The sequence below is a fragment of the Eleutherodactylus coqui genome, chromosome 5 (genome assembly GCF_035609145.1).
Source record: "Eleutherodactylus coqui strain aEleCoq1 chromosome 5, aEleCoq1.hap1, whole genome shotgun sequence".
Lineage (NCBI taxonomy): Eukaryota > Metazoa > Chordata > Amphibia > Anura > Eleutherodactylidae > Eleutherodactylus > Eleutherodactylus coqui.
This window is the reverse complement of record NC_089841.1, coordinates 34,867,490-34,882,098: the sequence shown is the minus strand read 5'-3', so window position 1 is coordinate 34,882,098 and position 14,609 is coordinate 34,867,490. Positions and strand designations below refer to the sequence as shown.

At 40.0% G+C, this 14,609-nt stretch overlaps 1 protein-coding gene across 1 annotated transcript in view; it reads left to right on the top strand.

Annotated features, from left to right (window-relative positions):
* LOC136629217 (zinc finger protein 850-like) overlaps positions 1-14,609 on the top strand; it is an 83,402-nt gene that overhangs the window by 29,060 nt on the left and 39,733 nt on the right. The window lies entirely within an intron of this gene.

Here is a 14,609-nt window from a genome sequence, read left to right as displayed (position 1 = left end):
TGATCAGTATATTAGCTTAGTGTAGGTGTAGTGTGATCAGTATATTAGTGTAGTGTAGGTGTAGTGTGATCAGTATATTAGTGTAGTGTGTAGGTGTAGTGTGATCAGTATATTAGTGTACTGTAATCAGTATATTAGTGTAGTGTAGGTGTAGTGGGATCAGTATATTAGTGTAGTGTAGGTGCAGTGGGATCAGTATATTAGTGTAGTGTAGGTGTAGTGGGATCAGTATATTAGTGTAGTGTAGGTGTAGTGGGATCACTATATTAGTGTAGTGTAGGTGTAGTGGGATCACTATATTAGTGTAGTGTAGGTGTAGTGGGATCACTATATTAGTGTAGTGTAGGTGTAGTGGGATCAGTATATTAGTGTAGTGTAGGTGTAGTGGGATCAGTGTATTAATGTAGTGTGGGTGTAGTGGGATCAGTATATTAGTGTAGTGTAGGTGCAGTAAGATCAGTATATTAGTGTAGTGCAGGTGCAGTGGGATCAGTATGTGGGAGATATCCTATATGTTCACCATTTTGTATATATTTTCTGTTATCAACTGTGAATATAATGTATTTTCTATAATGTTTTAAACCTCTGGGAGAAGGAACATCGCCCCCCCACCTCCACAGCTAGTGCCGTGTGCTCAAGAACTGGAAAAACCGGTTCTAACTGGCAGAAAGCTATCTAGGAGTTCTTTGTCTTGGACAACAGAGAGGAGAAACACAGGATGTTTCTCTCATGAAGCTAAATTCAAGAATGAACTGAGCGTGCTCACTGAAGTTCCTCCCAGATGGATGAGATCACAAGCTACCTCACAAATACCTCCCTCTGAGAAGTAGCCTATCAGCTCACTGTAACTGCTAAATTACTTCATTTCCTGTGTTAAGATTATTTAAGTTTACCCGCGCTGAATAAAGACAGAGTTTGCTTTTTGGGGCACATGATGTAGCCGTGTGTTTCTTTGAAAGGCTCTCCAGGCCTGTACATATTATCTTAATTTGGAAACGCACAGTATATCTAAGATAGCGAATTTTGCGCTAACAAATTTGGAGGCACCGCTGGGATAATGAAGATACAGAGATATGAAGATATTTCATCGTTATCCGGACACAAGGGGACTTTGAAGCAGAGACGGACAGATAATGAGCTCAAACAAGGTAATAAGTTATTCTTGTACCTGTCCCATCTCTCCCTCTCTGCTATGATCCGCCCCAGGCCGGGTGAGTTGAAATATGATAAGTCTGTATCTAACGAACTATGAAATAGATATACTGTGTTGTTTTTATGTTGTCTGTGAAGAAAATGTCCTGAGTGAAAGAAGGTGTGAGCTATGGGGGTTTATATATATTCTCTGTAGTAGTGAATGGTGTGAACAGACTGTGCAGGTTAATAAGGAACAAAGAATGTGTAGTATAACTTGTTAAAAAGAAAGCAAAAAGGAAAGTTGATGTAAGCAATTTTAGCTGAAGGTTATAGTAGTGAGAAAAGTTGCTGAGAGTGTCCATGCGGTGAGTTTCCATTGTTCAACATGTGGCTGAAGAGGTCTCCCTTTGTTATGTGGGGGGAGGGGTGCACATGGAATGCTTGTATTTGCCATGTTGGCATACCTCAACTCAAGGGAATTTGGGCTTGGAGTAAAGATGTAGGCTAGCCAGAGATTCTGCTCCGATTATGGCAGGCCAAGCAGGCTGTTGAGGTTCCACAATGTGGTGCCAAAAGTGCAGATCTGTGCCATGAGGTGCAGGAGTAGAGAGTCTCAATTAATTAAGGATTTTTCCAATTACGACAAGATGGGCAGGGGTGAAATTGTAAGTGCTTATTAGTGGTAAGCCAGACCTGTGTCGTGAGTTGTGGGAAAAATCGTAAATATGACTCGCAAGCAAATTCAGTGAGATGATGTTTGTAAACATAACTGGACACACAAAAATGGGAAAGGAAAAAGCAAGTCAATGAGTTAAGGAAAGGTAGAAGGTTTAACAATGAACGGTGAAAATGGCTGCTATCTGGAGTGGTGAATATAAGTATGTGGGTGGAAATGGGCATAAGTTGTATTGTGTTTGTCATTGGATAGCCTATTCTGAACAAAATATGTAAAAACCGCGGTACATAAGAGTTTTCTTATATATATACTTTGTTCAATATGGGAAGTTCTATGAACAGTAAATACAATCCCAGTTTCTACTTCACATGAGATACTTAGCAGTCTGTATATATGAGTGAATTAAAACCCCAGTGAGTGTGAATTTGTGGGTATAAATGAAGGGCCCGTATGAGAGTTAGATTGTGTTATATGGTGTGTATACTGTTCGGTGGCTAGAAATGAAATGAGGAAAGAAAGACCAAACGCTGAGCCAGACCACAGGGGGTGGAGCTAGGTGATGTAAGGAGATGGGAGGGAAGAACAATAGGAAGAGGTCCTGCTCCACCCTCCACACAGACCAGCCTAGGAGAGAAGTGTGTCTCCATTTAAGTGGATGTTCGTGTATATATATATGTATATTGTGGTAATGTAAAAGGGGAGGTCACTCTTAGACTCCATGTAAGTCTCTCACTTGAACAAATGTAGGTGGCCAAAGGAGGGGCATCTAATTTATTTCTGAGGGTAGTTGTGTGAGATAATAGTCCAGGGTTACCACAGTATATTTATATATATATATATATAGGTTCATGGAGTATGGGGAGAATTTAAAAATATTGAGTTGTGTTAATTTGAATATTAGAAAATTGAGATACGAAAATGAGATAATTGTGTACTTGAGACATCTGATAAGTACTTTAGTCAAATTAATAACAAAAGTTCTATTTTAGAGAGTATCTCATTTTCAATTAACAACAATATTTTACATGAAAATAGTTACATTTGAAAAATAAGTAAATTTTTAATGACAGAATTTGAGTATATCCCAAATGGTATCAGGGGTACGAGTCCCTTAGTAAACCAGTAGTTAACCATCATTGGTGCAGTTGTTATGGTTGTAGTTTGTAATAACAATATTTCCTCTCCTGTTTGCAGTATGTTTCGTACAGGTACCGGAGATGGTGTGGGGCCCCTTTAATATCATGCTTCCTCAAGGGGTCATAAAATACTGCACAGAGTACAAACTAAACATCTTTCAGCTTCCAGACTAACTATGTATGAGACTGCCCTGCTAGCACCCTCACATATCACAATCAAGTGGGGTATAGTTCCAAATGAGGTTTCATGTCTTTTACTGAATTTAGAAGGTTGAGAGGAAGGGGCAGCAGGCGCAGACCATGACATTAAATAGCAAGCACATGATTGTATGGTTGTAGAAACACGAATGAAAAGGGAAAATAGGGTCCTAACAATAATGTTGTAACTGCCATGATTAATGTAAATCTTGAGTTTTACCCATAGATGGTTCCAAATATTGTGAAAATGGACAAGCAAAACAGGCTATGCAATGGTAACTGACAGAAAGAGGTAATTATACAAAAACCACTCTTTCCCTCCTGAGAGACTCAGTTACTCAGGAAATAGAAGTGATGGCGCTCACTGAAATATGTAAGCTGGCTGCAGGTAAGACAGTTTGTGTCTGCACCGACTTAAGGTACACATTGGGAATCGTACACGATTTCACATCTTATGGGGCACAGTGGAAGTTTCATGGGGTCCTTGAGTAAGCCAATCCAGAATGCAGAAGCAGTGTCTTTGTTCTACCAGGTTTTAGCTCTTTCCGCACAGGTGACTTATCATCAGAGTCCAGGCTTATGCCACAGAGACAACCACTGAGGCTGGAAGGAACCAGAGAGCAGGCACCGCAGCAGCCTGACTTCCCTTGAATGAGGTAACGGCTGGTAACCTGCTTGCACCTGAAACAGGTGTAGATATTTCTCTGTTGCTTGAATTACAGGAACAGGCCTCAAAAGAAGAAAAAGGAGGAGTGAAAAAGCGAGCGGAATGCTACTGGGGTCTGGCAGAAAGGTAAAAGCCTGTGCCTCCCCTGCACGCTGTACTCCATGATGTCAACACCTGATCCCTGAGCTAACCCATTCATCCAAGGAGGTAATGTGTGGTATAGTGTCTTCTGCTTGGCTTACCCCAGGGTTCAGCACTGCTGCAATAGGGTTTGTACAGGGATGCATGATATGCGCCCGTTACAATCCAGGCCAATTGGTCAAGGTACCTTCTCGGTGCGAGCCAGACAATCTGTATCAGTGACTGCAGGATGATAGCATACAGCTACCACAGGTAGGTGTTTGGAGTTGTTGGTTTGCATAGACCTCTTTTCATGTTATTTGGAGGCGTGGCTTGAGAAAAAAAAATAAATAAATAAATAAAATAAAAATAATTTTTAACACGCCAAAAATATGACCTAAGAATATGTTTTATGAAAGTAATTTTGAATATTTGGGTACAGCAGAAGTAATAATAAATAATAAAGGTAAACATTTTATTAGTCATCTACTTGGTTAGAACCACGCCTAAATATAAGACTAAGTTGAGTCCCTATGAAGGTTTTGGTTGGTAATGCTGCTGTAATAGGCCTATGCCTATTCCAGGCCACAAAGGAGGGCCTTACCTCCCATGTGAGTGCCTAACATCAGGAGTTATATCATCTGTCACTCATAAATGTGTATTCTCCGTGTTTCCAGATCAAAATGCAAAGAATCCTTTCAAGTGCTGTTAACCACTACGGTCTCAGTGAAACTTCAAGAAAAGCTAATTTGGGTTCATGTCAGACATTGAATAAAGATAATCAAGGAAGGAGACAAATGTGGCCCATAATCCTTTGTTATATGTAGGACCCCTGCGGTCATTGGGCTGTCATTTCTCTTCTTCCTCATAAGGGATGTGGTAAATATATAACTACTGATGAAGAGGATTATAACAAATCTAGGAATATTGCGTTGTGGTGCAAATATAATTGGCTATTTGTAGCCCTCCATTTTGTCCTTCATCCTCCATTTTGTATTTTCCTTTATTCTCCATTTTGTATTTTACATACGAATAGCTATGAACATTCATGTGGCCTTCAACCCTGTTTGGTGTAGGAAGCTTTGATGTAACTGAAATGTGACAGAACAATGCTACCTGCTTTTACTACAATTCCATTTGTATAGGTTTGTTTGAGCTCTGTCCATATACATTGTATGGCCAGGAATCTGTTGTCTTGATAATCCTGTGATACCATCAGCATTGTCTAGGGAATTGAGTTGTTGATTCTGAACCTTTGATCAATGAAACTGGCTACTTCAGATGGTGGGGGGTCTCAGACTGATAACATCTTGGTTTACAAAGCTTGGGTATGACCTAGCAAGTTTTAGTGTATAAAATAGGACAAAAATGTCAACAGATACAATAAGGTAGCAGTAAGTGTACCAATGTTTCAGCCATATTGTGTAATCAGACCAATGTTAACATGTAACAAACAATATAACCTGAGAACACACTTGGAAAGCCAGTCACATTCAACATGTTGTATGTCATTTAAACTATGAACAAGGTGGCTTATGCAGAAAATGTGGAATAAAGATCAATCTTTCAGGAGCCATCCATCTAAAATACCGTTGGGAAAACTGTAACGTGTTGTGTGGTATTTTCCATATCCTGGATATCACCCAGCAGCAGGAAGGGATAAGGCAGGAGGCAGCCACATGGCGGAGGTGACAGCTAGGGTCCCCTGTAGGTGGTAGGGAAAGGCCCGAGAACACAAATAGGAAGGAAAAACCATCCAGGAGAATGAAAATACGCACAACAAAGGAGGGAATTGTGGGAGATATCCTATATGTTCACCATTTTGTATATATTTTCTGTTATCAACTGTGAATATAATGTATTTTCTATAATGTTTTAAACCTCTGGGAGAAGGAACATCGCCCCCCCACCTCCACAGCTAGTGCCGTGTGCTCAAGAACTGGAAAAACCGGTTCTAACTGGCAGAAAGCTATCTAGGAGTTCTTTGTCTTGGACAACAGAGAGGAGAAACACAGGATGTTTCTCTCATGAAGCTAAATTCAAGAATGAACTGAGCGTGCTCACTGAAGTTCCTCCCAGATGGATGAGATCACAAGCTACCTCACAAATACCTCCCTCTGAGAAGTAGCCTATCAGCTCACTGTAACTGCTAAATTACTTCATTTCCTGTGTTAAGATTATTTAAGTTTACCCGCGCTGAATAAAGACAGAGTTTGCTTTTTGGGGCACATGATGTAGCCGTGTGTTTCTTTGAAAGGCTCTCCAGGCCTGTACATATTATCTTAATTTGGAAACGCACAGTATATCTAAGATAGCGAATTTTGCGCTAACAAGTATATCAGTGTAGTGTAGGTGTAGTGGGATCAGTATATTAGTGTAGTGTAGGTGTAGTGGGATCAGTATATTAGTGTAGTGTAGGTGTAGTGGGATCAGTATATTAGTGTAGTGTAGGTGTAGTGGGATCAGTATGTTAGTGTAGTGTAATCAGTATATTCGTGTAGTGTGGGTGTAGTGGGATCAGTATATTAGTGTAGTGTAGGTGTAGTGGGATTAGTATATTAGTGTAGTGTAGGTGCAGTGGGATCAGTATATTAGTGTAGTGAGATCAGTATATTAGTGTAGTGTAGGTGTAGTGGGATCAGTATATTAGTGTAGTGTAGGTGTAGTGTGATCAGCACATTAGTGTTGTGTAGGTGTAGTGTGATCAGCACATTATTGTAGTGTAGGTGTAGTGGGATCAGTATATTAATGTAGTGTAGGTGTAGTGGGATCAGTATATTAATGTAGTGTAGGTGTAGAGGGATCAGTATATTAATGTAGTGTAGGTATAGTGTGATCAGTATATTAGTGTAGTGTAGGTGTAGTGGCATCAGTATATTAGTGTAGGTGTAGTGGGATCAGTATATTAGTGAAGGTGTAGTGGGATCAGTATATTAGTGTAGTGTAGGTGTAGTGGGATCAGTATATTAGTGGAGTGTAGGTGTGGTGGGATCAGTATATTAGTGTAGTGTAGGTGAAGTGGGATCAGTATATTATTGTTGTGTAAGTGTAGTGGGATCAGCATATTAGTGTAGTGTAGGTGTAGTGTGATCAGTATATTAGTGTAGTGTAGGTGTAGTGGGATCAGTATATTAGTGTAGTGTAGGTGTAGTGGGATCAGTATATTAGTGGAGTGTAGGTGTAGTGGGATCAGTATATTAGTGGAGTGTAGGTGTAGTGTGATCAGTATATTAGTGTAGTGTAGGTGTAGTGGGATCAGTATATTAGTGTAGTGTGGGTGTAGTGGGATCAGTATATTAGTGTAGTATGGGTGTAGTGGGATCAATATATTAGTGTAGTGTAGGTGTAGTGGGATCAGTATATTAGTGTAGTGTAGGTGTAGTGGGATCAGTATATTAGTGTAGTGTAGGTGTAGTGGGATCAGTATATTAGTGTAGTGTAGGTGTAGTGGGATTAGTATATTAGTGTAGTGTAGGTGTAGTGTGATCAGTATATTAGTGTAGTGTAGGTGTAGTGGGATCAGTATATTAGTGTAGTGTAGGTGTAGTGGGATCAGTATATTAGTGTAGTGTAGGTGTAGTGGGAACAGTATATTAGTGTAGTGTAGGTGTAGTGGGATCAGTATATTAGTGTAGTGTAGGTGTAGTGGGATCAGTATATTAGTGTAGTGGGATCAGTATATTAGTGTAGTGTGATCAGTGTATTAGGGTAGTGTAGGTGTATTGTGATCAGTGTATTAGTGGAGTGTAGGTGTGGTGGGATCAGTATATTAGTGAAGGTGTAGTGGGATCAGTTTATTAGTGTAGTGTAGGAGTGGGATCAGTTTATTAGTGTAGTGTAGGTGTGGGATCAGTGTATTAGTGTAGTGTAGGTGTGGGATCAGTATATTAGTGTAGTGTAGGTGTAGTGGGATCAGTATATTAGTGTAGTGTGATCAGTATATTAGTGTAGTGTAGGTGTAGTGTGATCAGTATATTAGTGCAGTGTAGGTGTATTGTGATCAGTGTATTAGTGTAGTGTAGGTGTAGTGGGATCAGTATATTAGTGTAGTGTAGGTGTATTGTGATCAGTGTATTAGTGCAGTGTAGGTGTGGTGGGATCAGTATATTAGTGAAGGTGTAGTGGGATCAGTATATTAGTGTAGTGTAGGTGTGGGATCAGTATATTAGTGTAGTGTAGGTGTGGGATCAGTATATTAGTGGAGTGTAGGGGTGGTGGGATCAGTATATTAGTGGAGTGTAGGGGTGGTGGGATCAGTATATTAGTGGAGTGTAGATGTAGTGGGATCAGTATATTAGTGTAGTGTAGGTGTAGTTGGATCAGTATATTAGTGTAGTGTAGGTGTAGTGGGATCAGTATATTAGTGTAGTGTAGGTGTAGTGCGATCAGTATATTACTGTAGTGTAGGTGTAGTGGGATCAGTATATTACTGTAGTGTAGGTGTAGTGGGATCAGTATATTAGTGTAGTGTAGGTATAGTGTGATCAGTATATTAGTGTAGTGTAGGTATAGTGTGATCAGTATATTAGTTTAGTGAAGGTGTAGTGGGATCAGTATATTAGTGTAGTGTAGGTGTAGTGGGATCAGTATATTAGTGTAGTGTAGGTATAGTGTGATCAGTATATTAGTGTAGTGTAGATGTATCTTTGATCAGTATATTAATGTATTGTAGGTGTAGTGGGATCAGTATATTAGTGTAGTGTAGGTATAGTGTGATCAGTATATTAGTGTAGTGTAGGTATAGTGTGATCAGTATATTAGTGTAGTGTAGATGTATCTTTGATCAGTATATTAATGTATTGTAGGTGTAGTGTGTTCAGTATATTAGTGTAATGTAGGTGTAGTGTGATCAGTATATTAGTGTATTGTAGTTGTAATGGATCAGTATATTAGTGTAGTGTAGGTGTAGTGGGATCAGTATATTAGTGTAGTGTAGGTGTAGAGGGATCAGTGTATTAGGATAGTATAGGTGTAGTGGGATCAGTATATTAGTGTAGTGTAGGTGTAGTGGGATCAGAATATTAGTGTAGTGTAGGTATAGTGTGATCAGTATATTAGTGTAGTGTAGGTATAGTGAGATCAGTATATTAGTGTAGTGTAGGTATAGTGTGATCAGTATATTAGTGTAGTGTAGGTGTAGTGGGATCAGTATATTAGTGTAGTGTAGGTGTAGTGGGATCAGTATATTAGTGTAGTGTAGGTGTAGTGTGATCAGTATATTAGTGTAGTGTAGGTGTACTGTGATCAGTATATTAGTGTAGTGTAGGTGTAGTCGGATCAGTATATTAGTGTAGTGTAGGTGTAGTGGGATCAGTATATTAGTGTAGTGTAGGTGTAGTGGGATCAGTATATTAGTGTAGTGTAGGTGTAGTGGGATCAGTATATTAGTGTAGTTTAGGTGTAGTGGGATCAGTATATTAGTGTAGTGTAGGTGTAGTGGGATCAGCATATTAGTGTAGTGTAGGTGTAGTGGGATCAGTATATTAGTGTAGTGTAGGTGTAGTGGGATCAGTATATTAGTGTAGTGTAGGTGTAGTGAGATCAGTATATTAGTGTAATGTAGGCGTAGTGGGATCAGTATATGAGTGTAGTGTAGGCGTAGTGGGATCAGTATTTTAGTGTAGTGTAGGTGTAGTGTGATCAGTATATAAGTGTAGTGTAGGTGTAGTGGGATCAGTATATTAGTGTAGTGTAGTTGCAGTGGGATCAGTATATTAGTGTAGTGTAGGTATAGTGTGATCAGTATATTAGTGTAGTGTAGGTATAGTGTGATCAGTATATTAGTGTAGTGTAGGTGTAGTGGGATCAGTATATTAGTGTAGTGTAGGTATAGTGGGATCAGTATATTAGTGTAGTGTAGGTATAGTGTGATCAGTATATTAGTGTAGTGTAGGTATATTGTGATCAGTGTATTAGTGTATTGTAGGTATAGTGTGATCAGTATATTAGTGTAGTGTAGGTATAGTGTGATCATTACATTAGTGTAGTGTAGGAGTAGTGGGATCAGTATATTAGTGTAGTCTAGCTGTAGTGAGATCAGTATATTAGTGTAGTGTAGGTGTAGTGGGATCACTATATTAGGATGGTATAGGTGTAGTGTGATCAGTATATTAGTGTAGGTGTAGTGTGATCAGTGTATTAGTGTAGTGTGATTATTATCAGTATATTAGTGTAGTGTAGGTGTATTGTGATCAGTGTATTAGTGGAGTGTAGGTGTGGTGGGATCAGTATATTAGTGTAGTGTAGGTGTAGTGCGATCAGTATATTAGTGTAATGTAGGTGCAGTGGGATCAGTATATTAGTGTAGTGTAGGTGCAGTGGGATCAGTATATTAGTGTAGTGTAGGTGTAGCGGGATCAGTATATTAGTGTAGTGTAGGTTTAGCGGGATCAGTATATTACTGTAGTGTAGGTGTAGTGGGATCAGTATATTAGTGTAGTGTGGGTGTAGTGGGATCAGTATATTAGTGTAGTGTAGGTGCAGTGGGATTAGTATATTAGTGTAGTGTAGGTGCAGTGGGATCAGTATATTAGTGTAGTGTAGGTGTAGTGTGATCAGTATATTAGTGTAGTGTAGGTATAGTGTGATCAGTATATTAGTGTAGTGTAGGTATAGTGTGATCAGTATATTAGTGTAGTGTAGGTGTAGTGGGATCAGTATATTAGTGTAGTGTAGGTGTAGTGGGATCAGTATATTAGTGTAGTGTAGGTATAGTGTGATCAGTATATTAGTGTAGTGTAGGTATAGTGTGATCAGTATATTAGTGTAGTGTAGGTGTAGTGTGATCAGTATATTAGTGTAGTGTAGGTGTAGTGGGATCAGTGTATTAGTGTAGTGTGATCAGTATATTAGTGTAGTGTGATCAGTATATTAGTGTAGTGTAGGTGTAGTGGGATCAGTATATTAGTGTAGTGTAGGTGCAGTGGGATCAGTATATTAGTGTAGTGTAGGTATACTGTGATCAGTATATTAGTGTAGTGTAGGTGTAGTGGGATCAGTATATTAGTGTATTGTAGGTGTAGTGGGATCAGTGTATTAATGTAGTGTAGGTGTACTGTGATCAGTATATTAGTGTATTGTAGGTGTAGTGTGATCAGTATATTAGTGTAGTGTAGGTGTATTGTGATCAGTATATTAGTGTAGTGTAGGTGTAGTGGGATCAGTATATTAGTGTAGTGTAGGTGTAGTGAGATCAGTATATTAGTGTAGGTGTACTGTGATCAGTATATTAGTGTAGTGGGATCAGTATATTAGTGTAGTGTTGGTGTAGTGGGATCAGTATATTACTGTGATGTAGGTGTAGTGTAATATGATTATTATTGTAGTGTGTAGATATATGGGGATACATGTTGCAGGACACTTGTGAAACAATGACTGCAATATATTTAATTTCCATTTGTCATTCAAAGGGAAGCTTTATTAGGGAGTAACAAAAAAACTAGCTGTCAAAAAAATATAATTATATACTCACCTCTTTGCCGCTCAGTCGTGTCCTCCGTCTGGCTCCCCATTGATGAATGGCTGTGCGCTGCCTGTGATTGGCTGAGCGCTCAGCCAATTAGCACAGTCCATTCAGTAGGCAGGGATTTTTAAATCCCTGCCTGCTGAATGGGCTTCACAGCAGTCCCGGGGAGCCAGCCGGAGGAAGCGCCAGAACGGCGGAGAGGTAAGTAAATAGTTTTTCTTTTTTTCACCAGCCAGGGATGATTTTCAGAGAGAGGTGATATTCAGCTAGGGATGATTTTCAAGCCATTCTCCAAAAATTATTGTTGCGGGGGTTGCCTGAAAAACCACTGCTTTCGATGGGGCCGCAGCAGCGCTGATCCCATTGAAAGCAATGGGATAGCATCCTGGACTTCTGCCACAGCTGTGATAGAGGACTCCTTCATCCCCACAGTGACCGCAGAGATGAAGGAAACCTCTGCCATAGCTGTGGCAGAAGTCTGCGAATACTCATTATGTTTTCAATGGGGCTGGTGTTGCTGCTGCCGGCCCCATTGAAAGCATTTAGTGATATTGCAGAGTTTTCTATGCGCAGTAAGACGTGTATTTTTGCTCGCTCTCACAGCGTCAAAAAAATATCGCTAGTGGGTCGGCACCCTTAGGATGGAAAAGGGAGGTTTTTTGTTGCATGTATTTAAGGCTTCATAAAACTCCTAATAGGTTCCCTTCAATATCTACTTAAAGGGGTTTTCCCATAATGTGCTTAACTATCATTCTATCATCCTTGGTTGCTGCTGACGAGGACATGTGACTGTGGCAGCCAATCACTGGCCACAGCAGTGAGCTTTTATAGTCAGTGATTGGCTGCAGCAGTCACATGTCCTGGTCAGCAGCAACCAGGAAGTACACAGGGGTTTGTAAGTAATTTTAAGTAATGGGATAACTCCTTCCCGCTACAGGGCAAACATTTATGTTCTTAAGCATTGGGGTATGTATGGAAGGACATCGTGTGGCAATCTCCCATCTCCCGGGTGCCGGCTGTTTCTGACAGCCAGCTGATTAAAGCTGCTAACCCTTTAAATGCCGCTGTCAATTGTGAGATTGCAGGGAGCTGTACAGGTGTCATGGCAGAATGCCCATGAAGCTGTCCCCATAGGATAGCCTGATAGACTGCCTGGCGAACGCAGTATGATGTAAGGCTATGGCAGGTTGTTGTCCCCTATGGGGACTAAAGATAAAGTAAAAACAAGATCAATAAAGTTTTACTAATTGTAGAAAAAAAAAGCAATTAAAGTTTAAATCACCACCGTTTTGCCATATTTATAATAAAGGAATCTAAATCATAAATTAAAAATACATATTTGGTATCGCTGCATAAAAGTCTGATCTATCAAATTAATGCCTTATTTACCCCGCACGGTGAACGTCATCAGAAAAAAAAATAACACCAGGAATGCTTTTTTTTGGTCATCGTGTCTCCAAGAAACAATGAAATAAAAAGCTATTAAAAAGTCGTATGTATTACAAAATAGTACCAACAGAAACTACAGGATGTCCTGCAAAAAATGAGCCCTCGCACAACTATGTTGATGGAAAAATAAAAATGTTATTGGGCGCAGAAGATGACGGCAGAAAATAATTTAAAAAAATTAAATGTACAATATGTGAAAACCAATAAAAGTAGTACGGCAAAAAAAAAAAGTTTTGTATCATAGTAATTGTACTGACCTATATGATTAAATTATCATGTCATTTTTAATGCCGTAGAAACAAGACGCACCGAAAAATGTTGGAATGTCATTTTTTTTTTCCATTTTACTACACTTAGATTTTTTTTACAGTTTTTCAGTACATTATATGGTACATTAAATAGAAGCATTGAAAACTACAACTCGTCCCGCAAAAAACAAGCCCTCATACAGCGACGTCCATGGATAAATAAAGGAGTTACAATTTTTTTTAAAGGGGGGGGGGGGGGGGAGGAAAAAATGAAAGCGGAAAAAAAGGCCATGTCCGTATGTGGTTAAATGTTTCCTATTATTATCACCAGTAAATGTATTTTTATGTTGCTGTTTTTTGTGGTTTTTATATTTGTTCATATTTTCTCCATTCAGGACCCTATGTGTGAATTCATTAAAGATGGAGGAAGACAGAAAGAAGATGGCAGAAAGTGTATTAAGAGTCACCTTAGAGATACTCTTCCAGCTTACTGGAGAGGTGAGCGATTCTGATGATGTCACATTACTTCATTCTAATCTATGGTAATAGCAATTTATGTCACTGGAGAGGAGATGGAATCTAGAAATGTCTGTAGCATCGGCATACTGTTAAGAGTCACAGTGGTGACCAAGACTCTGCGCTGAGGGAGCCCAGAGGCCACCTTCTGCCATATACAAATGCACATTCAGTGCATTACCGGCTGGTTGCACTGTCGGCCGCACCGCAGGAAACACGCAGTCAGCAGTGCGACTAGCCTGAGAGAAAGCTGGAAAAGAGGAAAAGGGAGGCAGACACCGTACTGAGTGAGCGGAGCGGGGTGATGATGTCATCACCCTGCTGCTCCTGCATACACATTGTACAGCGGCCACATCTGCCTGCCCTGCTGCTCTCCTCACACAGAGAAGTGGTCTGGCCAGGGTATGCATGTATCTATTGTAGCAACGCAGGGGGACACACTTGAGGCCAGACTGAAAAAACTTCAACAGAGGGAGATTGATAGCCTATTATCGCAGATAGCAAAATTGGAGCAAACATCAAAATTGTCACATACCATAAAGGTACAGGAGGAACTGACTTCCAAGAGACGAGACCTTAAACGTCTATTGGAGGTAAGGTTCAACAAGAGACACCTCTTCCTGAAGCAGACTGTGTATTTTCATGGAAATAAGGGGAGCAGGTTTATGACAGCCATGCTCAAAAAATCAAGGTCACGGAATTTCATTAGCTCGGTCAAAAACCAAACAGGAACCAAGGTTACCTCATCCCAGGAAATAGCTAAAGCTTTCCAGCACTTTTATTCGCAACTATACAATCTAAGAGGAGGGGAAGGAGCGACCGAGCAAGGGGCCCTCAAAAAGAGAATTGATCTATTCTTGAGCACAGTCAAATTACCAAAATTAGGGGATGAGGTCTCACAGACCCTGCTGTCCCAAGCGACAGATCAGGAAGTTGAAGATTTAATCACTTCGAGTCCGTCGGGTAAATCCCCAGGGTAAATCCCCAGGGCCTGATGGCC